The sequence below is a fragment of the Urocitellus parryii genome, chromosome 3 (assembly GCF_045843805.1).
Source record: "Urocitellus parryii isolate mUroPar1 chromosome 3, mUroPar1.hap1, whole genome shotgun sequence".
In the NCBI taxonomy this organism is placed as follows: domain Eukaryota; kingdom Metazoa; phylum Chordata; class Mammalia; order Rodentia; family Sciuridae; genus Urocitellus; species Urocitellus parryii.
Genome location: NC_135533.1, coordinates 19654958 through 19678709, shown reverse-complemented (window position 1 = coordinate 19678709; position 23752 = coordinate 19654958). Strand labels below are relative to the sequence as shown.

The window sequence follows — 23752 nt, the reverse complement described above, 5'->3', positions numbered from 1 at the left end:
AAATTATATAAATCATTAAAGTGTTTGTTTATACTGGAAGTTTGATTTATTAAATATTATATTAAAACAGGTAAACTACTTATTAGGAGTTGGGATTTTATTTGGTAAGTCTTTTTCTAAAAAGGTAAGTGAGTAGTAAAGGATTATTATGCATATAATTTTTAAAATATATTTATTTATGTATTTATTTTTTATGTGGTGCTGAGGATCAGTGCCTCATGCTTGCAAGGCAAGCACTCTGCCACTGAGCTATAGCCCCACCCTATTATGCATGTAATTTCAGTGATATTTACAGTTATCTAATAGTTTTTAATTTGCTTAAACAAATTTCATGTAACAGAGTTGTTATTTTGACTAATTTCATCTTCCCAATCAGATTTAAAGTGATTTTTAGCATTTTTATTTTTACTGAATTTCTTATTTTCATTCTCTTAAAAAATGGCAACCTTGTGTCAAAAGAAATGAAAATTAAGAAATTCATTGGCAGTGCATTGAAATAGGTGAAAACAAGTAGCTTGTGATGAAAACCTCTAAGAGTCATATAATCTATTTACAAATGACATATAAATTCAGTGTATGCCAAAAGTTTTCTCTAAATTATACTGATATTCTGAACATTTAATTATAATCCCATTGTTGCACTGTCATGTTTATTTTTATTCATTCCTGTAGGGATACTTGTTTTTTAATTAATTGATTTCTCAAGATACATTTTGATGACCAAATGAATGCAAAGGCATCTATTTTATCTATTTTGCTGTGCATATTTTTCTTTATATTCATGTCTTGAGTATTTTTTCAGGTGAACTAAACTTAATTTGGTCAACATTTATGAATGGGGTCTATAAAACCACCATTTATTGCACTAAGTGCTTTTCATAAATATAATCTTATTTAATCTCTGCAATAATCCTCTGAAGTGAATACTTTAAATCAAGGGAAACTAAGTGACTTCTCAGGGTCACAGAGCAAGTTACTATCAGAGTTAGCAGTGAATCCCATACTTTGCTCTCCTTGCTACACGTCTTCCCTCAAGCATCTAGCTTACTGGGTATCAGACACTGAATGGCTGCTCAGGGTGTGCAGGCCCCCATGTATCTCAAGGTTTAGTTGGGTTTGGGGCAGGGACTAAAGAAGAGGGGTGCAGGTGTGCTCTTCAGTGCAAGCAGTGCCAGAGGAAATAGGCAAGAGATGAGGCCAACTGGAGAGACCGTGCTGGTAAGACTGCTGTCCTGTTACTAGCGAGAGTACTCAGCCACAGGGGCTGGGCAGCAGGGATTTGGTTAATCTGAGGCACTGCAGCTTCCTCTTCCTGCTAAACTCTAACATCTGCCCTCCTATTTAATTATTTATCTATGTTACAAAGTAGAACTCATTTTGATTCTGAGAGCCTGTGTGCTCTGAAGCTTGGAGGTGGTTCCCCCATCCCAAGTTGAAGTATAATTTACAAATAAAATTTCTACATAGTTAAGGTGTAGAACGTGATGATTTGATATATGTATACATTGTGAAACGATTACCACAATCAAGCTAATTAGTACATGCATTGCTTCATATACTTACTCTTTGAAGCTTTGAGTTTTAGAGCTTTGCAGGACTTGTATAGCTTCTAATAAAGACAGAAGTGTGCATGCTCCCTTTGCTGAAATGGATTCAGTCCATCCTAGTTTTCATGGAAAGGCTCATTTGTCCCTTTGGTTGATTTGAAAACATTTATCTCTCCTTTGCCCTGTATTCTTTCTATGCAAACCAACAAAACTCAACCCCTGAAACTTGCCTGGTTTTAGTGTAGTATTGGGCTCCCAGACAGCCACACACCACCTATCAGTGACCTTGGGCACTGTAGTAGAGGATTCTGCCACTTATGGAAGCTGCTACTACTCAGTCCAGGCATTGCCAGGCTCCAGGGATCCACCAGAAGTGATTAAGCCAGTAGGCTCTGGAGCCAGACTGCTTGGGTTCAAGTTGTGGCTCTGCCACTTACTACCTGGGTAGCCTTGGGAAAATTTCCTACCCCCTCTGCCTCAGTTTTTTGCTTTGCAAAATGGCAATAATAGCACCTTCTTCACAAGATTATTGAAAGGACTAAGTAAACTCTTTGTAAATTTCTAATATGTGTCCTATGAATGCTCTCTGAAGTAGTGATCAGCACTCAGCTAACATGCCGTATTATCATTGTCATCATTGACTTCAACCCTTTCAGAGCATACAGAACCTTCTGCCCCTTCCCACTGAGGGCATATCCCAACCTTCTCTTTCAGCGGCCTGACCAATGCAGGTCAGGTCTCCTTACAAGCTGTTAAACTTTTCCTGGGGAAAAAAAAAAGATGATTATTCTTTCACATGAAGTCAGGGAAGGAGAAAAATGTATTTGGGGAGTTTCCCCCAGCCATTTCTTTATTGGCTATAACAGAATTAGTCTCTCAAAGTTCCCTGCCATATTCACTTAAAAGTGACATTTAGGGTGACCCGTAGAATAACAGTGGAATACCCTCGTCACTTCCTTAAACCTGCAAAGACCAATTTTTCTATGCCTCAGAAGTGGGCATGCATATTTAAAAAGACCAGGTCTTTCAGCAGAACCCCGAGCAAATGCATATTGATTCACTTAATTAAAGGAAGATTATAACTTGTGCACTGCACTCCGTGTGTTCTCTTGACTACTGTATGCTTCCAAGGGCTGTTTAAAGCATGTGTGCTAATGGCCTTCTCTTTTAGCCCTGCATGCATTTGACATTATTTCATCAATTTGGTAATCAAATAATCACCAAGAATACAGAAGGTGAAAAATAAGAATTTTCTTTTATAAGTTAAAATACTATAAACTGTCTTTAGTAAGAGTTTTATGTGGAATATGACTCAAAGAGACTCTTCCCTTTTTTCAAATTTTATTTTATTTTAAGAGGAAGGGTTCTTTAGCTTTTTTTAGCCTTCTGATCAAACTTCATGGCTTGGATAGGGGTCACAGAATTGTGAAGATTTGACTAGGCCATTTATTTGAAGATCTCCAGTGTTCAAATCTTTAGGTCATTCCTTTTGGACCAGATTCCACAGAGGAAGATTCTCTAAACTGCTTTCTGGAGACTAAAGCCTGGCTGCCAACATCAAAGAAACCAAATGCAAACAAAGTGGCAGTGGGTTGGTGATTCTTGTCATCTAATATGTGTCAATTCACCTAATGCCCACGTTTTTCTCTCGCCCTTAATTATTCATGCCACCGCCTAGTCCAAAGACCCTTTATTTTATTCTTTCCAGAGAATAAACCTTCAGGTTTTTGTTAAAGTAGAAGAGAGACAGTTGCTCAGCTGGGGAGGAGATCTGGAGGTCTGACTACTGAAATAGACCAATAAGCAATCCTTTTATTAGCCACTTTTATTAGCCCTTTTGCTCCTGCATCAGATATGCCTGGAGCTGATAGGAATTTGAAGTGGGTTGCTTTTCAACTTTCCCCACTACTGCCATGGGATTCTGTTTTCTGGAGTCTAATTTAGAGTCCGCTTGCCACTGTAATCTACTTTCCAGCTTCCAAAATTGGCTTGTTTTTGTTTTCTCCCTCCTGTTCTCCTTACCCTTGTAGGTTTATGTCTTAGAAAAGAAATAATCTCTTTTACTGTCATTTCAGCAGGGATTTGTGTGACAGAGAATCTATCTGCATGTTCAGTCAGCTTTCTTTACCTGGAAATAAACTCTTTCCTCATTGCATCTCTCTATTCCTCATACCTGTGCCTTTACTCAGAGCTGTGCCCTGCCATTCACGACAGGCATCTGAGGAGAAATATGTCCCTTTATTCTCTTCCTACCCATGCTATTGAGGTCCAGTTTCTCCACTTACACCCCATAAAGGCCCAGCTTATTTCTTGGTTTGTCTGTGAAACCATTCTAAGCATCCCAGGCTGTAATGAAGAGCATCCATATATACGTCAAGTGTGTGACTGAGTTTTTGCATATTCATCTTTTCCTTCATCTTTCAGAACACTGAAACTCAATTACATTTTCTTCATGCTAGTGCCTTGTCTGATAATTTGTGATGGAAGTGGCAATATGATCAATTGAAAAGAGCAGCGTTGAATAGGACAGCCTGGGGGCCGATCTGGGCTCCACCACTTTCCAGCTATGTTTAACTTAACCTTTCTGCAGCTCTCTGTCTTCATCTGTAAATGAGCTGTGTGAGGACTGCATGACATGAAGCCTGTGGCCCTGCTCGGTGTAACCTCTGGCATAGAGGAGGTGTTGAATACAAATTCTATCTCCTTGGCACAGTGCTTCCTTGATAGTAGAACTCAAGAAATATTCAGTAAATGATTTTTCTGGAAAAAAGAGCTTAGTAGAGATTCTTCATTAGACATAGTTACTGTACTTTGTCCAAGCTGTGTCACATCAGTTGTGGCACAACTAATGTCCATAGAATGTTATGGCAGGAAATTCTTAGGGCACCAGGGGAGCAGAAACAGTGTTCAGTAAAACTGAAAAGGCCTCAGTCTCCGTATTGGCTTTACCAGAGTCAACCTGAAGCTTACAGCTGTGCTTCCTGTTTGCAATTATGAAAGTGAGAACTGTGTTAACTAACTTCCAATTCAGTCCACAGCTTGCCACTTGGGATCTGGAAGCTAGCTGATTCTTTGACCTAAGGCACTCTGCTATGTAGAGTTGCCAGTTATAATTATATGTTCAGGTGTCAATTAGCAAAACAGCCCATTATTTGGCAGTTTGGAGTAATGAGATGGATCTTGCCCTAATCTTTCAATTCGACAAGCATTTGATAAGTGCTTTGTACATAAAATTCTATATTGTGCATACCTAGTAAAAATTACAGAAAGAGCTGGAGGTCAGAAATTTAAATGTGCATTCCTTTGTGAACTCATGAATTTTCCAATAGAATCTTAAGCAATAATGAAAAATGTAGAATGTTCTCTATTTAAAAAAAAATGTTTTTTTCTTTCATACACACCCTTTGTATTCAAGTGAGAAGAGTTTCAAAGATTTCATGGAAGAGATATCATGGAAATCCATTTAGTGTAACCATTTAGTGGAAAATTATTCCTGAAAAATGATTGTAGTGGACTCTGCTTAACTCTGGGGAAATCTTGGTCAGTGAAACAGACCATCTTTTTCCAAAGGTTGCTAGTTGCTTGTGATATTTAATGACATCAGAGCTTTCCATGAGACTTTTATTAGTGCCACATTCATCTTTATGCATAGATTGTCTTCATTAAATTCATCTGTTGCACTCTCTTTTTATCATTATGGCTTGAGCTGTGATTATTTCCCATGAATTAAAAGTTTCTGCAGGACACAGAAAGAAGATGCAAGAACTTGCTTAGGGAGTTGAGAGCATGGTAGCCTATAGCATGGTAGAGCACAAAGACTTAGCCATGCACTGGACTTACCTTCTCAAACTTCCTTTTTCACACTTGACCTCTGTTCTACTCATTGGATTGCAGTGCATATTCTGTTTTTCATAAACTCTATTATTCTTTTTTTGTCACTCTCTTTCTGAATTTATTTTCTAGCTGTGGTGAATTATTAGATCAAACATCCAGATTATTATCTATCCATATATTTGAGAATGGATGTATTTGGGTAGTCATACTCCTGAGGTTCCTGAGAGATGGTCTGATATTTTTAGGAATTTTGTGAGCTGATTAATAAACACAACCATTAATAAAAATAGATTCCATAGTATTAAAAACAAAGGTAATAAATACTCAAATTCATCAGTTCTTAATTATTTTACTACATTTTACTATTATCCCTGCCCTTGAGTTAATTTTCATCCATTGTAGCAATACTATATATCACTATGTGCATCTCTTCCCAGCTCTGAGTTTGATGGCATTACATTTAGTGTTTAAAATTGGCCATGGTAGAACTATTTACATTACTAAAACCAGAAAACACTACAAATTGAACTTCTCCATCTCTCTGGAGAGCCAGTTATCAAACCGCCAGTCATGTCCTTTTCTTCTACTACTACCAGTTGCCAATGACCTTGAGCCACCACAGTTACTTTATCTTCAAGGTGGCCAATTCTCCCACTAAGCTAGTCAAACCTGTCTTTTGCCCCAAAGCCTGAGTGAACAGATTTCTACTCTGGATTCATGAGCACTCCTACCCTGCTCCTCCTTCCTTCCTGTTTTTCACCAATGAACCAGTCATTCATTTATCCTTTCCTTCTTCTATTTCTACCTTCAATTCCCTTGCCCTTCCTCCTCCTTCATATTCTTTCTCTACCAGTGATTAAGAGCAGGGCCTCTGAAGCCCACCTGACTGAATGGCTCAGAATCTGAATCCACCATTAACAGGTGGTGTTACTTTTTCTGCCTTGGGTTTATTATGTGTGAGTTGGAGATAATAATAGTATTTACCTCACAATTTTTATGGGGCTTAAATGAATTAATGATTTTAAATCACCTAGAACACTGCCTGGCACATAGTAAGCAACAGGCATATGTTTATTTATTAAAATAAACACCTGTGACTGTTATGGTTTGCAAATGAGTGTCCGCTAACACATTCCTGTGCTAATGTAGGAATGTGAAATAACTGCACCGGAGCACTGGAACTTCACCATCCTAGTTTGAGTGAACTGTGTGGTACCTGTAGGCCTGTGAGGCATGACTGGAGGAGGCTGGTCATTGGAGCGAGGGAGGCTTACCCTGGAAGAGCATATCTTCCCGGGGTCCCCTTCCCCCATCCCGCCCCCACCCCCTCTGCTTCCTTGCTGCCATCAGTGGAGTTACTTTCCTCTGCTGTGCCCTTCTGTAATGTGCTGCCTCACCTTGGCCCAGAGCAGCGCAGTCAGCCATCTATGCACTAACACCTCTGAAACCTCGAACCCCTGATAAGCTCTTCCTCCTCTAGATTGTTCTTGTCAAGTGTCTTGGCCACTGCTACAAAAAAACAACTACCTAGTCCTTTCCTACAGGCTTATGTGGCAGTGTTCAAGACCAAGTAGTAGTAGAGGGACACATGAAAATAAAAGAGGCCAAATGGCCTGGAGATGCACCTGAAAATGATAGCTCTAGAAAACTAGGGGAAAAGTGGGCGAAATAAACCAGAGGAGGGGTCCCAGCAGGGAGGGAGGTAAGAGAAAATAAAAACAGTAATATTTCAGAACAACCTACAAAAATTACAAAATATATAAAAGAGACTTTTAATATTTTCTTTCAAACAAGAATACCAGGAAAATAAAGGCACATTTTTCTAACTGTATAGAAAATTTCCATTTTTATTTTAGCAATTAAATCAATTTCAGCCTTCATTCAAGACAGAAATTTGGTTGTCATATATTTAAGGTACTTAAGCTAAATCAAACATGTATTGAACAAGAGCCACAGAGACAGAGTGAGAAGAGTGTCCATATCTATAAAAAAAAATGCAGGCCCAGAAGCCAGAGTACTCGTTTGTTTGACCATCTGGAAATCTCTAGTGATCTAGGCACTTAATTTTACCCTCATTTTTAGAACAAAAGGGAGACAATAAAAGAAGAAAATGGGCAGCAGGGACATTGTACTTTTCATTTAAAAAAAAATCTTAGTGATAAAAGGAGCATAGAGTTTAAAAGAAAAAAATGAAAAACCATTAAAATGATTTGAATGCTCTCTCTATATTTTGTGGTGGGCTCTATTGTTTTCTGTTACATGGGAACTGTGGTAATTTTATGAATCATTAGAGTTTTCTTTCCAAATTATATCTGCATGTTCTTAAAGTGCCTCCTAAGTTACCCACAGTAAGAGGCTGTTGAGCAATTTCATTTAATGCTTTTGAATTTTGTGCTAATTTTGCATTTTAAAAAATTTATACTTAACAACCCAGAGATAAAATCATGACAGCTGAGTCTTTGTGTATTTTATTCCTCCTCCTTTTTAAATCAGTGGAGGCTGTCTTTATTCTCATCTATAGTGACTATATGAAGCCCTCATTTGGTATAATGATGGCTTCCCACTTAAAAGCAAGCACTCTCCCATACTATTCAAGGTGGAAGACAATCAGAATATTTGACCTTTGTCCTCTGGCCTAGGTCTCAGTAGGCATAGTGATCTGCAAAACATGAATTTTGTTACCTCCCCTTGTAGAAGGATGGCCCACAAAGCTAGGCCACCAGCCTAGCATGTATTCCACGAAAGCTGGTAGTGTATGCATGTGCATGGGAGGTATGATCTGTGCAAAAATTTCAAGTTTACTTTCTTTGGGGGACTGCCATTATTTTTTTCTGATATTATTTTTCTCCTTTTTTATGTTAAAGCAGTCACAATTTTGTGAAAACAATGACAATATAGGTGATCTTCTTGTTTTGGTTCAAGCGTCTTAATAAGATTAAAGGTCATATCTATGCTGGTCTCCTTTTCCTTCTGGTTGGTGAAATCCTAAAGTCTGGAAGTAATTGTAGATTCTATGTAAGTATTGGCTGTATCCTTCCCAAGGGCGTAGGTGTTTCCTGTGTGAAGAGATTGTCTTAGAAGGAAATACATCAAAGCTTCAATATTCTGATTTTTAACCACTAACTATTCTTGTACTTGAGAGAAAAGCTGCCTCCCTGGGCAGCGTGTGGGTGGTTCTATTACTGTTCTTTCACACTAACTTTGGCAAGATGCCCTGGAGTTTAGTTCATTAGAATGCATTATAGGGATTTCCAATCTCATCTTGGCCTATCTCCTCATAAATAATGTGCCTCAATAACTAAAATCTAGGAAAGAAAAGTGTGGATGACTCATGTCTTGGAAAGATGAGTTAAAACCCAAGTTTACTTTATGGTGGGCAGGCTACAGATGTCACTATAGTTCACGAAGATTATCTCGCCCCTTGCCAACATAGATGCTTAACATCCCAAAGTCAGTGAGTATTAAAATGATGTTCAGAGCCCACTTCTCTTGTGGGCTTGTTTGATTTTGTGCCTGCAGTGCATTCTGTTTTGCTCAGCATGGAAAGAACATATAGAGCAGTTAACTTTATTCCTGGAATGAGCTAGAATGCTGGGTTTACAACTGCCAGTTTTTTTTTTTTTAAACTACTTTTTAAAAGTCATTAGTTCTCAGATGTTATCGTGACTCCCAGTGTGAGGCATATCTGAATTGTACCTCTACCCTTGAACAGATTCCCCCTTGCCTGTGCATTCTTGCATGCTGCTTGCACACTCTCTCCCCCAAACAGTTCCATATGTTCTGTTTTACTGGAAGCCAAGCTCCCTGCTCATTCTCCTCCTCAGAGGACTCCAGATCTCACCTCTGAGGTGCCTGAGTAACTGAGGCTGAAACAATTTGTAGAGAAACTTGTCAGCATAATTGATTATTATATGGCGTGAGCCACCAAAGACAGGTGAGCCAGCACAGAGTGGAACAAATGTGTATGTAGTGTGTATTTCCCACTGGGTCCAACTGGACTTCCTCCTCTGACATGTTGATTTATATTATTTGTAGCTCTTCCCTAATGAATCCTGCCCCACTGTGGGTCATTGCAGCCTCCTGGTGAGTAACCTGCTTCTATGAGCAAAAAGAATAGCAAAGGTTCTGCTCTGTGAATTTTTGCATTTGTTTGTTGGCTCTAATGGGAGTGGCTGAGGACATGTAATCTCTAAAAGGACAAAATAATCACATAAAATGCTGGAATAATGTTGCCACATCAAGAAAGGGGCTGCTGTACTGCAGGTGCTTTGTGACATGACAGAAATCTGTCGAGGAACATGAGAATTTTTGAATGTAAAGAAGTAACAGCATTTCCCATCACCTTTGGTGGCAGCTTGATGTTCTGATGTTCTTTGAAAACCTCTTTCTAAGTGTTATGCTTGTTCCTGGAAGCTGCTCTAAGTGTTAGACTTGCTATAAAATAGGGAGATAATGACTGCTCCACTTTCTCACAAGCTGTTAGGATACTGACTGAGATATTTGCAAAGTACTCTGAGTTCTCGGGAACAGGAAGAAGAGCATTACAAAATGCTATGGCACTGTTGTTAGCGGGGCATGGAAAATTATGCTAAGACACAATCTCAGAAACAAGTTTTAAGACAGGTCGGATTACTAGTCTGAGCCTGTGCAGCTGTCCTGCATCCTTCTGGTCTGTCCTTTGGTCTTAGGTATCAGTTTGGTGTGATTTGAGGCCAGGGTTTCAGGAAAGCATGAAGAGTTGCCCATGCTGGCTCAAAACTGCCCAGGAGTAGACCATGGGCTGCTGGCCTGGAGTGGCCTCTGCCTTCAGAAGCCTGGTCAAGCAGAACAGCCTCTGTCTTGTCACTGGCTGAGTTCCTTACATCTCCCTTTCACTGACTCATCTCAGGTGACCGTCTCTCTTCCCTCGCATATACTAACCTGTCCACAAACCTGATTTTGGTCTAACAACCCCACCATTGTAACTGTTGTCTTAAGGTGCAGTAAGCTTCTTCCTCTGTTAGTCCTTTTTCATTTTGACCTTGCTACACCAGACACTGTAGACCGCCTGGATAGCTAGAACGCATCACTTACACGGTGTTTGTGTATTTACTAAAAGCAACAAAAATACTGACTAGGAAATGGACTCTGGGATCAGGCTGCTTAAGTTCCGATTCTCTATGTAACTATTTCTTTCTAGTTGTGTGATCATGAACAACTTTTCCACCTCTTGGTACTTTTGTTTTCTCAACTGTAAAACAGGGGTAACAATAGGAACTATTTTATAGAAATTTAAGTAAGACTTACAGTGAGTTAAATAAGATAATGCATATAAAGTACTTGGACCTATTATGCCACATTTTATTACAATCTCCTGTTTTGTTTATTTATCTAAACTATAAACATCAGGAGGCAGAAAGTGTGTGTGTGTGTGTGTGTGTGCGCGCGTGTGCGCGCACTGTTGTACTCTTATGTTCCCAAAGAAAAGCATAGTGGCAGGGCCAGGCACATAATGGATGCCACTCCAGTAAAAATTGGATGGATTGATGGATGAATGGTAGGTAGGCAGCTCATTTTAACATTCACATTTATATTACAATGTAAACTCTTTATGTTTATATCCAAAACTTGAGAAAGGAAACCTTGGGAATCTTACTTTGTTCAATCAAGATCAATAAGAGTTAGAATAAAGTTATCTTTAAATATCCATCTATTCTTTGTAACCTCATTTATCTTTGATCCTTTTAATTCTTTTTACTTTTATACTACTTCTTGTTATTAATTTTCTTCTTTTAAGTAAATTGCCTTTTTAAGAGAACTTGTATTGGTTTTGTTAAGGAAAAGAATGAAGGTATTTTTTTTAAATGTGTATACCTAGCCTTTAACACATGGAATAATTTGGGGCTCTTTAAGCAGAAAGAGAACATTTAGAAATATACAATAGGGAAGTAAAATTCCCAGGAACACTGTTAGATGGAATAAATCCTCCCAGTTTCTTCTTTCTTCCCTGGGATTTCATGAGTGGTTGGTTTTGTTATTTAAAAGTCAGATGCCCTTACACTATCCCTTTTCCTGCATCCTTTTTTTTTTTAAGTTAAAACTGCTGATGCAGTACATATTTTATTACACTGATATTTTATGAAGAATTTCATTTCCAAGTATGAAATATTTCAGGGAGTATGTAAAGACTATAAACTGATAACAGTAGCCAAGGTTATCTATTTTTTTCCCTGCTTAAGAAGGCTTGTGTAAATACTTAGAAGCCTTGAAATTGTCACTTGAAAAAAAAATGAAATGTCTTACAGTGAGTTTTATGTCTACTTGACAGAAAACTCAAGATTGATTCATAGCCAGCCAATAATATACCACTCACCACTCAGGAAAAGAAAAATACATCAATTTATAAGAATAATGAAATGTTTTTATTTTCTATTATCTTGAAAATACTTAGAAATCAATTTATTTTACTTCTCTAAACTGACTTCTCACTTGTATCATGAAGGTCAAAGTCAAGGCACAGATATTCATCGTTCCAAATATCATGACCTATTGTTTATGTGCTGTGTTGGGTCTATACCTGTGTACTTCCTGTGCTTTTCTTACTATCCCAATTGAGTAGTATAATACCTCTACCTACTCGCCTAAAGAAGAAAACAGCAGCACTGACTTTTCAATCTACACCTTTTGTTAAGTTGTCTCAGAAACAGCGAGAGATGCTCTGCCTTCTCCATCACACTCACTGGTCCTGACATATACAACAGCAAATAAAGCAGATTTATGTGATGGCTGTACCTGTATTTCTATACTCTGGAATGCGTATACTTGCAAACAATCAACTCCAGAAGTGCTAAAAGGCCCTCAGAAATTAGGAATAGTATTTTTAGTATAAAAGAATTTTAAAACATCCAGTTCCAAATAGCCCCTGTGCACACTGTTTGTTCCAGCAAGAAGTGCACAGAGGTAGTGAATGGAAGGCACATTTTTCCAAGTTGAGTACCACTGCATTAAGCTAGAGATCATATAACAGCCAGGCCAATCAGGGGTTCTAATTGATGCCATCTCCTCTGACCAATATTAAATGTCATATGTTGGGAAAATAATCTGATGTTAGATGTAAACACAGCACTTTTGACTGGAGGAAAGGCAGGTGGGGTTTAACAACCCTTTCACGGAAAGTTCAAGAATAAAGTACAGCTTCAAGTCTCCTCTTCTTCCTTTTCCAAGAAATCAATAAATACTTCATTCCATCAATTCCCTCCTGGGTATTTATAAGTTTATCATAGCTAAATTCAGTTAACTGATCTTGGAGTGTCAGATTACTACTGACTAGGAATGCCCCCAACACTGCTGGTAAACATCTAGAAAAGAAAGTCCATTGTAGGAAAAGTTATCTAGTTATCCACTGATACTTTATTAGTAGCCTGAACATCCATCTTGTATTAGGAATAAGAGTTTGTGAGATATGAGTCGGGGAACTAAGAGGTAGAGATCCAGACTGTTTATCCATAAGAGAATTTCCATAGGATGTTCTTTAGTATAAGGATTAGATGTAGTTGCTTTAGACCAGAGCCTGTTACAACAACTCTCTTTTACATGATCCCACTTAGAAAAGCAATGAGGTAGTCAGTAGATGCTATAATGTGTATATTACACAAAGGTGATTACTGTCCAATAATGTGCTGGCTGTCATCTCCTCTCAACATCCAAATGTGGATGGGAAGTATAGTTCTAAAGATGAATCTCCTTTACATTGGCTTATTATCCAGTCTAGTCGATCCCCACAAGGTCATAAAGTCCCAATATGATCAAGGACTTCTTCAGTTATAAAATTAAGGACTAATTTCACATTGATTTCAGGAAAGAAGCCAGAGTAAAGTCCTGCAGCATAGTGCTTCAAAACCTTTATGGTTAAAACCCAAACCATCAAGCACAACTCAAGGAGTAACTGCAGCATCCATTCATGAAACCATTCTTCATATGACTAAGTTCCTCATAGAGTTGTTCAAGTTCCTTAGAAAAGGAAGGAGAAACCTTACTGAATAGATTATACAGAGTTGGCAGATCCAGGTTAGCTCTCTTTGGTTTCTGCAGTGTTCTATCAGAGGTGAAAACTTTTAAACTGCTGTGAGTCTCAAAATACTCTGCTAAGTTGCTTGTTTTATCTTTTTAAATTTTCTTTGAAGGTGTTTCTTTTCAAACAAGAGCTGAAACTCTATTCTAGGCTTGAATCTTTTGGCTATGACTGCATTAGTCTCCTCTTCTTATTCTGAGAAAGCTCTTCATCATCCTTTAAATTGAAAGCAGAATATTCACTTTCACTGTCAGAATGAGACCTTGGAACTATTAATCTTTCCTTAGACTACAAGGTAGCATTGACAGAAATTCACTTTTGTCATTGTTCTTCAGCTGAACTTTGAAGCCGAATGGCCCTTGCTACTTTGAGGAATATTTATCATGATTTCAAAATCATTCTTCAAACTGAATTGAACACTATTTCTTGGTGTGTTTGCTGGTTCTTAAGTCAATATAGGCATCTTCTCAGAGTGTTTTCTACTCTAAAAGGAAAAAAATAATATTCCCATCATTTGTAGCAGAACCATTTTTCAGGAATTAGTGGTGGAGGCTCTAGGGCATGGTGCCAGCATCAGCTAGCTCCCATGAAGAGCCCCAAGGCTGCATCACATGGTGACGGAGTGGGGGCGGGGTAGGGAAGGAGCATGAGGCCCAGCTAGAAAGACCACATGGTGAGACAGGAAGCCCAAGCCCTCTTCCTTAGCTTCTGTCAAAGGTTGTTCTCTCCTCCCCTTCCTCTCCTTTTCCTCCTCCGCTCTTCTTCCTCCTTCTTTTTGTCTATAGCTCTGTTCTTTATTCTCTATTAATCTTCTTTACCTCATGCCATGACTGTCCAAGCCATTCTAGTCTCCTGCCAGGGCTCTCCCTTCTTTAGACTATGCCCAGTGTGCCTGCCAAGTTCATCTATGTCTAACACCCTTTTCCCAGGAGGGGCACAGTAGGGGCTAGTAAAGATAACATTGACCTGGAAATCAGAAGGCCTGACTTATTTTTTCTTTCCCAATCTTATTTTCTCCATCCTTTCCCACCCACCTCTGTTTTTGATTTTCTGTTTATCTCTGGTTTTCAGCAATTTGGCTATAGTGGACCTTGCTATTGTTTTTGTTATCTTCTACTTGAGGTTTATTGAACTTCTGGAATCCGTGAGCTTGTATTTTTCATCCATTGGAAAGTTTGCAGCCATTCTATCTCTTTTCCTTCTCATTGTCCCCTACCTCCCTTGGAAACTAAAGATGTGTGTGTATTAGATTGCTTGACATTGTCCCACAGTTCACTAGCTGTTCTATTTTATCATCCATTTCTCTGTGTGTGTTTTAGTTTGAATAGTTTCTTTTGCTATGTTTTTCATTTCTCTTCTTATCATGTTCATATATTCCTTTACATTTTGAAGCATAGAATTACATTTATCATAGCTATTTCAACCTTCTTTCTACTGATTTTATTATCTGTGTCACTACTGGATCTCTTTTGATTAATTTTCTTTCTTCTTGGGTATTTTCCCATATTCTTCCAAGCCAAGTAAATTTTGAGAGATGCAGAACATGTAGTTTTATTTTTACATTGTTAAATGCTGAATTTTGTTATAGTCCTTTGAATATTGATGAACTCTGGGAACACATATAAATTGGGGGAGATTATTTTGATCATGCCATGCTTCTGAGCTTTGTCAGATTTTTCTAGAGCAGTCTTTAGTCTGAGACCAGTTTGAACCCCTTACTGTCACATTTCTTTTCTGAGGTTTTGCCCACACCGATTTGTTAGGAGGTTCTTCTGCCCTAGCCAGTGGGACCATGGGCCATTCCTGAGCTGGATGAACTCTGGAGACTGTTCTTCCTGCTTCTTTCAAACACTTCTCTCTGTCTCTAGTGGTTTCCTTGACATAGATCAATACTCAGCTGAAGGTTTAAAGGGACCCTTCTGAAGAGCTCCAGGATTGCCTGCACTCTCTCATGCCTGCTCTCATGTCTGTCTCTCTCTCTCTCTCTCATTCTTCCTCCCTCTTTCCCTCCCCCTCCTCCTGGCCATTTCCCTCTGCCCCTCCCTTTCACTTCCTCACATCATCTTTGTCTCTCCCTCTATTTGTGCAGCTACCTCTTCTCCAGTATTTTTCCTCACAAAACTCTAGCTGCCGTGGTCTCCCCCAACTTCAAATTCTGTCTCCTCGACTCAGCCAGTCTTCCAGGTTCTGTTTAGGTCCTTTCATGAGAGTGATGCTGGAGTTGATGCCTGGATGAGGCCTATATCCCTCTGACCTCTACCCCATGTGTGGTTTTCTTTGTCTGATCATAAAGTAATCCATGTGGTGTTAACTTTGGTACAAGGAATGTTCGTTTCTCGGTCAGTCTCTTGTTTGTTTCAGTACCAATGGCTAGCTTTTACCTGAACCCATTGTTTGGCTACAAAATGATTTTCTAATTCAGTTACATCTCCATGTATTAGCTGGCATTCTTAAAGTAGTCTTTTCCCTATTTGGTAATACGAAAATACAGTTTCTACTGAAAAGATCAAGCAAATGCTCAATACTTTCTCTTTGCCCATTTTCAAGGGAGATTTGATTTGTCATCGAGAATTGTGACAAATAAGTCTTTTTCTGATTTTCGTTCTTCTTTTGTTTTTCATGTATTTTTCAGTAAACATAACCAATTCAATATTTTTTTCTCTTTTTGATGCTTTTATCATCAGCTTTGGCCAAAGGGAATTGAGAGACTCGGACTTTAGCTTTTGAAATATCATGAGCTGAGCTATCTATCTATGCATGTTGCCAGATCCTTTAAGATTTGTATTTATTATGACTCTGTTTTTCAACTGGAGAACAAGGATTGCTTTCAGCTCTAGAATTAGGACTCCAAGCTCCACTATCTCGTACACTGCCTTGCTGCTCTCGAGGTGCAGAAGACCCTCAGCCTGCCTATCATCAGGCTTTCCACAAACTGGTTCCTCTTCTCCAATCAGCCCCAGCTCCCCTGATTTCTCTGTGGGAATCCCTTCCTCCAGTCACATTTCTCTCCTGTTTGCTACACAAGACCAGCTCATCCCTTGTCCCCAGCCTTTGCCTGCACCCTTTTCTTGCCTGAAATTCCTTGCCTCAGCTCTCCAAGCATCCAACTCACCCATTCTCCACATCCCAGACCAGCCTCCCCTAACTTTTTGCTTCTGTTCCCTAAGTTGTCTTTTTGCACATATTTTCATCTGCTATTGGAATTTCACCTTTTTCTATTCTGAGTGATGTTAGCCTAACTAGATTAGCATCACCCTCAGAAAGAAGAGTCTATATTTTTTAACCAAGAATATTTCTTGACACAAAAGAAATACTATAGCTACTAATGTTACATAATCCATAAGTTTCCTAACATATAGTGCTTTCTATTTTGCTAAGTAGCAACTGTAAGGTACTATTGAAAGACAGAGAGAGAGAGAGAGAGAGAATATATGTTGAGGATATTTTCTACTCTTTCTACTCTCTGGATTTTATTATACATCCAGGGGAATTGATAACTTAGCCATAGCATTACACTGATATAAATAGAAGTCAACAGACATTTCTTATTACCTAATATTATCCAGGGAAAGGAAGTTGCCCCCTAGGAGCTCACAGTCTAATTGAGCATACTGTTGATGCTTTTTGTTTCATTCCCCTTTCCTGCTATTTTGTTTTGCTTTGTTTTGAAGATGAAATCACAAATCCCAAATAAACTCAGTCAGCTGTGCTTGTAAGATATGTTAGGCATAGATTTTATTCAAACATAAGTGTTTATCTACCCAAAATTCTTAAAAATACATTATCAGTAATTTATATCATATATATTTCGAAGTTTTTAACTGGCAAATGAACTTTATAATCACTTTTATGAATTCTAAGGCTGGAGATGTGGCTCATGGCAGAGTATTTGCTGGTGTGCATGAGATCCTGGATTCAATCCCCAGTACCAGCAAAAAAGAAAAAAGAAACATGGATCCTAAAGGGATATACTTTTTTCTAAATATCCAAAATTTGACTTCATATTTTCTTTGTTTGAGCCTATTTGTAAATTCTCCCTTACTCTTGAACCTGATGAAAGAGCCTCAGAATATTTTTCCATGTCTGCTATGTAAGTATATTCATCTTTTCTGAGCAGTAGAATTTTGCGAGAGTACCCTCCTACATTTGAAGTGGGACACTTAGTGACTAGAGTCATCAGATTAGATTAATTTGTTGGATTTCTTGCTGAAAAATAAGGATATTCACAATGTTCCACTGGGATATATCCACTGGTATTATAATAGTATGCATTATAAAAGGAGTTTCATTATTTGACTTCTGACAGCCTCTCAGCCTGCCCTCCAAGTTGATCTTTCTTTCTTTCTCTTTCTTCACAAACACACACACACACACACACACACACACACACACACACACACAGCCTTCAACCCAACCACAAAGAATGACTTGCAATTCTCTGAGTCCCATGCTATGTCACGTTCACACTATTGCATCAACCTGAAGTACTTTTCTTTCATCTTTGTTCAGCCTGCAAATCGCTATTTATATTTTAGAACTCAGTTCAATTGTGAAATTTTCCTTCTCACCATTTTCTCTAGCCTTCCATCACAGCCCCATTAACTCTTTCTTCTGTGCCTCTCCTGCATAATATACAGCTCCCATCATAGCACCGATATTTTATTGTCTTTATTTGTGAACCCATTTGTCTTTTCATCTAAGATTGTTGAAAGGCAGGAATCCTGTCTTGTTTGGCTTTGCATCTCCTAAAGTTTGTCTAATATTTGGCACAGAGACCATATTTACTTAATAAATCATTTTCTTCTCAGTTATTTTCCTTCTGATCCTCTTTAGATTAGTTCTCAGCTGGTGGTTATGGCCAGCAACACTGCTACATAGTCACAGTTTTAAATACTCCCTAAGTAAAAACCATTATGATAGGATACATATAGATGGAGTTCTGAAAAGTTTCTGAAGGGGTGCCTATTTGTACAATGGTTAGAGATGAGTTATTTAAAATTGAGGTTTCAATGCTCCTCCCACAGCCACCAGCCAGATGCCCTTCCTAGTCAGTATCCACTGGGATTATAATAGTATGTATTATTATTTTTGCTGGAGCCAGTCTCCCCTGGCTCCAGCAAAAATAACTCTATTCTGACTTCTGCCACCGTAAACTCTCTTTGCCTTATTTTGAGCTTCACATAAATGGAATCTAATGGTATACATACTCTTTGGTGACTACTGGCTGCTTCAGCATTATGTCTGTGATGTTCATGCATGAGAATTCTTGTGTGCACCACTAGTTTGTTGTTTTGCATTGCTCAGCAATATCTAACTATATGGCTGTTTCAGAATTTTACTTTCTGTTCTACTGTCAATGGACATTTGAGTTATTTCCAGTTTTTAGCTTAGCCTTGAGATTTTCTTTGGGAACCACACTATAGAGCATATCTTCAGTGACCTGCTTTTTATTCTTTCTCCTCCTTCCTCTGACAGGTAATGCATTGATCTTTACATAGAAAGTGCCTTTTATGTGCCTAGTTCTATATAATTTTCCCTCTTTCAAGGAATCTTATGGAACAGTGGGGAGGCGATTAAAAGTACACAAAATATTATAACAAAGAAGTTAAAGGAACAGCTACCCAGTCAGGATATTTCCAGGTTCTTTTTTTTTTTTTTTTTTTTTTTTTTTTTTTGCTACTGGGGATCAAACGTAGGGTCTCAAGTCTCAAATATTTTAGGCAAGTGCTCTATCACTGAGCTAGAAGTTGAGCGTTCCTTTTTTTTTTTTTTTCCTTTTTTCGGGGGAGGGGTGGGTGGACCTCAGATTGAACTCAGGGGCACTCAACCACTGAGCCACATCCCCAACCCTATTTTGTATTTTATTTAGCAACTGAGTTGCTTAGTGCCTTGCTTTTGCTGAGGCTGGCTTTGAACTCTCGATCCTTCTGTCACAGCCTCCCAAGCCACTGGGATTACAGTATGTACCACCATGCCTGCCACCAGGTTCTTTCTTGAAGAAGGTTCTTTCTTCCCCTTCAGGACCTGCCCCTTCCCCGGGGAGCCAGTATTCTGACTTCTCCAGAGATTTCTTTTGCCTGTTTTTAAACTACAATAATAATAAAATCTTACACTTATACTACTTATGTCTGATCACTTTTAACTAAGCATAAGTTCTGTATGACTCATCCCTGTCATTGTGTACATTTGTCCTTTATCATTGCTCTGCAGTATTCATTGAATGAATATACCACAATTTATTTGCCCACACCTATTGATAGATCTGAAGCTTGCTCTTCTTTCTGACCATTTTAAATACAATTGTTATGAATGTGTGTATTCTTGTCCATTGACGAATAAGAGCACACATTTCAGAGAGAGATATAATTTTTTAAAAGATGATTTAGTGGAATAGCAGTGGCAGTTCCTTAGGAACCAATTTCTGAACTTGTGGCCTTTTACCAGCTGGTTCAGTAAAGGAGCAGACCCATTCAGAACAGTTGAAATGTCACACGAATCACAACATGGACCAAAAAACAGAAGGCAGGTTTCCTTTTGGCCTCTGTCACTGTTGTGTTTGTAGGTAATGTCTTTGTTTAGTAGCCAATTACTATTTCTTACTGACAGTAACTGGAAGGACAGTGTGGTATGATGTGTTTCGCTAACTTGCAGTTGAATATGCCTCAATTAACCACCGTTATTGTCATCATCAAGAATTTGTGAGACCCTCTCATTCCACAACTTCCTGTATGTGTCATGGGGATGCAGGGTGTGTACCTGAGGTAGTGAGTGGATTTTTATGACCATGTTTTCCTTCCAATTCTTCTAAAGCAGTTTCCCAGAATCCTAGGTTCTTTCATCATCTCTGAACCATCGATGCACAGGAGCTAGAACAGCACACATAGAGACAGCATCCTTCAAACCAAAGTGGTTTTGTTTGCTTTTCTAATTGTGAATTTATTTATATATCTTTAAATCTCTAATTAGCATATTTTGGTTTATGTATCAATGTGTTATAGAAACTAAGATATTTGGATGAAATTAAATGTTTTGCAGAACTATCTAAGACCTTCAGTTACAATAAATGTTAAGTCCTTGGGAATCAAGATGCCGTCATAAAAGTAGCAAGTAGGCTATGGTCCACTTTACTCAGTCAGGTTTTTGACCCACTACTGAGCATTGTAATTGTATTCCAAATTTATCTTTTCACCCTCTTCTGAATGTGCAGTGCATCAACTTATTTAATAAACAATTATTGAGCACCTGCAGTGTGTCAGATACATAGCTAGGATAGAGTCACTGGTCAAAAAGAATTTACAGTATAGTGGAAGAGACAGCCAAATGAACCAGTGGATACCATAGACCATTAAAAGACTAGGCTGAATTTATTTAGTCAGGGAGTTCTGGTAGTACAGAAGACTGGCATTTACTTTAGACCAACTAACCCTTTGGTGAATCTTCCAGGATAAGAGTCATGAGGAAGGAAGACCGTTCCAGGCGTAGAGATCAGGAGGCACAAAGGGACAGAAGCAGGGATTATCCTGGTGCAAGCAAGCACCTGCTAGTGACTCAGTGTGGTTAGAGCAGGTGCTCAGTAGAGATGGAAAGAAGGCTAGATAGGTAGACAGGGTCAGAGCTTAAGAGGCTGGAGTATAGGACAGAGTGTAGGCCAAGAAGAAACAGACCAGATTTCTCCACTATGAAGAACAATGGTGGTAATACCTCTCAAGCATGTCATTGGTCTTTAGTGTCCTCGACAGAGCAACCAGGAAAGAGACATTTCCAAACCATGTTCTAGAACTTTGTTCTAGTAGATATAAAAAGATGGGCCACAAGAAAAAAAAATTCAGTAGTTAAGGAGCAGATTGAATACTATATATACTATATTCTTCAAAATTCACAATTGAGAGCATATTAAAGGTTTTCAAAGTCTTCTAATAAAGGAACTACTTTAGTTTTAACTCACCATTTTTTTTCGAGTTTTTTGAGCTTGGAGTAGAGGCCCATTTTGACAAACAGAATCCATGGTCCAAACATCTTCATTTCCTGTTTTGTTTGTGTTGGTGGAGCTGGGGATGGCACATGCCCTTCAAGTGTTCCACCATCAAGCTTCACCCTCCATCCTCGGTGATACCTCTCCAATGTGCAGGACTAAAGAGCTAGTTCTTATAGATTTACTTCTTAGATCACTTTGTGTCCTTGTCATCAACTTTGGCTGTTTATTTTTCATAGCAACTTTTTTTTTAATTGTCTCACCTGTCCTTTTCTCCTCATTTTTTATATCATGCTCAGACCACATGACCTGCTATTGAGTTGCAAGAAATGTGAATTGAGTTGTTGCTAAACAAATATCAATCATTTATAATGTATTTAATAGAAACTATAATGAATAAAGTTAGGATTTTACTTTTTTTAAAATTTTTTTTTAAACAGGGAGAGAGAGAATTTTAATATTTATTTTTTTTTTAGTTTTTGGCGGACACAACATCTTTGTTTGTATGTGGTGCTGAGGATCGAACCGGGGCCCGCACGCATGCCAGGCGAGCGCGATACCGCTTGAGCCACATCCCCAGCCCAAGGATTTTACTTATTATAAAGTCTTCATATTCTGCATTGGCAAACTTCAAAATTAATAGAATCATTATGTTGCTAAAGAGATCAAATAAATAAAAACAGAATTAACTTTGTTAAAAATTTAATATTTTCAATATTTACCTGTCAGAGCCACTGATTTGGAAATTGTTATAAATTCTCAAAAAATGGGAACATTTTTTTCCTGTAAAAATCCCCATCATTTTGCAAACTGCAGTGTCATTTTCCTTGAAGAGAATGTAGTGATTGATTATCCAGAGTGCTGCCATGACAAGGTAAACCAACCAAATAGCGGAAAATTGTATGTAATCATATAGCATCACCTAGGTGTGTGCTGAGCACAGCCATTAGAATTAAGCCATGCCATTCTGATCATTCCCTGCTGTACATCCTTCTCACCCCCCGAACATGAACCTCCAGGGAATGGGCAGAGATGCTTGCAGTCACCTCTGCCCCTACAGATGTCATCAGTGCAGTTCTTGTCACCCAGATGCACTGTGGTAAATACAGTGCAAACCTGCTTCACAGCAAGAGATTTCAAAATGCAGAGACATCTGTATCAAACATCCCTCACATATATGACAGAGAGACGTTCATTCACATTCTTTTATTAGTAGTATAATCCCGAAGGTCCTGAGAAACTATAAACAAGGAGAGAAAAGGAATCATGGGAGCTGAACAAAAAGGAAAGGAGAAAGATCCTCCTGAGAATTCCGCAGTATACTCAGGAAGGCCACACGTACCTGTGATGACTTGTGAACTGTTACACTGTGATTCAGCCAATGTCAAGGTAATGTAATGATGAGCAAATTGAATACATGAGTCATGAGAGTGATCAAATTATCCTTGGTTATTAGAGTACTAAACTGAATCAGAAGAAAGGAAGGGGCTACCCAAGCTACCCCAGACATGATTACCAATACTGTGATTGGGAATAGAACCAGGCTCTTTCTCTTAATAATTAGAGTAATCTCATCTTCCCTGCAATGCTTTAGATATTAAGTGGGCTCCGTTAGGATGGCAGACTCCTCTCTCCTTTATTAATTGCTGTCCACATGTCTTAGGATACCCTGTGTTCTGAATCAAGATGAGAATTTTAGATGTTTCTACGCATGGGGACATGTAGCCAGGCAGAATCAATTCCTGTCACTCACTCACAAATACAGAGGAATGGGATTATGGATCAGGGTGAAGCTGCAGTGCTTTAATCTTAAAATCAATACAGAAAAGGAAGTTGAACTTGTGGGGATTCTATAGAGACTGTAATTTGGTTTCCTAAGAGGTTTGCCTTACAGAATATAACTGTTCCTTTCTTCTCTCCTTCTAATTATTTTACTGAGAATGGAAAGGGGAGGGGAAGGGGAAAAAAGACAGAAACCTCTACAACCAAATCATCTTGAATAAGCATGCAAATGTAAGTCATAATTCAAGCTAATCCTCCTTTGTGTTGAGAAAAGCTATACACTTTTATCCATTCTTTATTAAAAAAAAATTAGTCAAAACCTTGTATCCTATAGCCTGTATTTAAGCATAATAAAATGCCTTTGATTCCTTCATAGGTCACTAGAAAAATGTTTTTAATGTTTACTTTTATGCCTAAATCTACTATAGCCTATGTGATTTTACACAAATAAATATTCAACACACTTGTTATTGACCAAAGGATTCCAGGCTGCTAAGCATGTGATTAATATTTACTCCCATGTAATTCTGCTCCTTTTGAAAGAGACATGAACTAATGGTTTTAAAG

The 23752-nt window shown here is 38.4% G+C and overlaps 1 protein-coding gene and 1 pseudogene across 1 annotated transcript in view; one reads left to right on the top strand and one right to left on the bottom strand.

Moving 5' to 3' along the window:
* The window catches only part of Exoc4 (exocyst complex component 4), a 783024-nt gene that overhangs the window by 589063 nt on the left and 170209 nt on the right, over nt 1-23752 (top strand). The gene's annotated exons all lie outside the window — the stretch shown is intronic.
* On the bottom strand, nt 12538-13970 carry LOC113185605 (origin recognition complex subunit 2 pseudogene; annotated as a pseudogene).